This window comes from Globicephala melas, chromosome 11 (genome assembly GCF_963455315.2).
Source record: "Globicephala melas chromosome 11, mGloMel1.2, whole genome shotgun sequence".
NCBI lineage: Eukaryota > Metazoa > Chordata > Mammalia > Artiodactyla > Delphinidae > Globicephala > Globicephala melas.
In genome coordinates, this window is record NC_083324.2 from 84,840,504 (window position 1) to 84,842,924 (window position 2,421).

Consider the following 2,421-nt stretch of genomic DNA (forward strand, 5'->3'; position numbering starts at 1 on the left):
TAAGAATAAAGGTGAGGTTCTTTATTATGCTGATTTATAGCCATGAGATTAAGGAAGACCCCAAACCTGTGATGGTCTCATCGTTGCACTCTAACAAGATTGAGAAATTCAGCTACCACATTACTATGATTATCCAACTGTCCGTAACTCCCAATTAAACCCCAGAATAAATCTGGTTGGAATGCTTGACTTGGGACAGGAGAGGCCTTTCTCTGGCTTTAAGTTCTCATCCCTAGCAAACCACTAAGCCCAAATTAATGAGAGATCCAAGGCATGAGAGTAATTGTGTGAGATCAACACGGCTCTTCATCACCCAGAGTGTCAGGTCAAACTCTGTTGCTTTTACAACGTGGATAAGAGAATGAGATATAAAGAGGGTATGGGCAAGCATGACAACTTACCACGTGGAAGGAAGAAGCAAAAGTGATGAGGCTACATTCATATGCATTGCTCTTAACATAGTTATCCTCCACCAATCCCCCCCCCACAATTGTACCCAATTTGCGTTTTGGAATCTAGCCAAAGTAGCAGTTCCTGTGTGTGGTGGGGTAAGCAGAAGAAATGTGATGAAAGTAAGGAACGGTTTGGTGGGGAAGAGAGAACTTCCCTGAAATTCTAATTCTATTCTCTATGTTTTGGAAAATGAGAAAATTTTCAATAATCACTTTTTTTAAAAAAAACAAACAATTTGCATCATGATGGAGCATCATTACAAAATGAGTCCAAAAAAGATTGGGAGATGGTGAACACAATCAAAATAGCAACTCTAGTTTGGGAAGGTGGACGGGACCGAGGGAGGTGAAGAGAGTTAGTGAAGTTGATTTCCCCTCCACTGCATGTAGTATCATGTTACAATATGACATAAGTAACACCTTTGTCCTTTATCTTATAACAAATTTAGAATAAAACTTACATGTACTCCAAATAGTTGACAGATACTTCTAATTTGGGAGAAAACTCTAAGGCTATACAAAATCCAATAGAATTGCCAACATATTCTGAAAGATGTCCCACAATAAAGCAAATATTAATATATAAACCTTGCCCAAGTGGAAACTAACACTTTGTTGCTTTCAAAGCCATCCCATCAAATTGTGACATTTCACACAACTTAAAAATAATTTCTCATGAGTTTATTTTACTTTGTTTCTTTCCAGAAATATTACTACATTTCCTTTTTCCTTATGTAGTTCTGCCATTTTTATAGACATGTTGCTTCCTTGGCCCATAACATAGCTAATAAATAAAAAATAATTTCAGGAGAGTAACAGAACCAAGGTGGCACTGTAGGAGACCTGAGCCACTATTTCTCCAATAAAGAACAACAATTAGACAGCTATCCATGAAGGAAGGAAGCTCTAGAGGAACACAGGAATCCATGTAAGAAGCTTCAGCGACACCATAAATACTCCATTTTGCTTTGAAGAATTCGAAGTAGATATTTGTTGTCCTACCACAAGCCATCTCATACATTTCATTCACCATCTTGTGAATTTGAAGAAGGAATCCCCAGAATTTTCATCACCACATGGTTCATTAAGATAGGATTTTAGATCTGTCCAGACTACATCTCAATATAGTAGAGTCTACATGTTGACTAAGTGAGAATATTGGAGGAAGGGTCATCACTGTTTCCACATTTGTCTAGTGGAAGAGAACAGGACGTTCTCTGAGCCTGAGAGAGAGGGAGAGGGACCAGTTCGTTGTCCCTGTGACTCACAGTGTGATAGAATGACACCCCTCCAACCTTAGGAATTTATCCCAGAAAGGATATTATGATAAGGCTATTTAAGTTTCTTCAATGCATTAAACATTTCCCCTCCACTCAAAGCCTCCAAGGCCCATCATGGCCAGACACTTTCAGAAAATAACTCAGGTGACTGATGGCATGTCTCTGTAACTAAGGGGGTGTGGGGTGTGGCAGTGTGTTGTGCAGCCTCCATGTGGAGCCTGCCTCCATGCCCCAGGGCTTGGCTCACTTGTCAATGTCCTCAATAGCACATACCTGCCTGTTACCTATTGCTTAATGAAAAACAGATTGCCCTGCCTAGCATCTAATAGTTGTTAATATCCTAATAACATTAACGTATGCAATATTGAGCTGAATTGTAAGGCTGACAAGCGCCTACATGCGTGGAAATGTAATTACAGTGGAAGTTTAATGATAAATCACCACAGTTTCTCTCTGCCTTAATAAACTGTCAGGTACTACCAACTAAAGCAGAAGCAATTAAGGGAAGCAACAGGATCTTGAGCTGAGGGACAGCAGTGTTGGTAGAAATAGAACCTCCACCCGCTCTGCCCTCGAAATAGCTTACATAAACGACGGGTATTTCAGCCGTGAACTCTAATCAGCAGAAACATCAGCCTCCTCATTCATCCAGCTGGAATATGGCATTTTGATTTCTCCTAGGAAGGTAC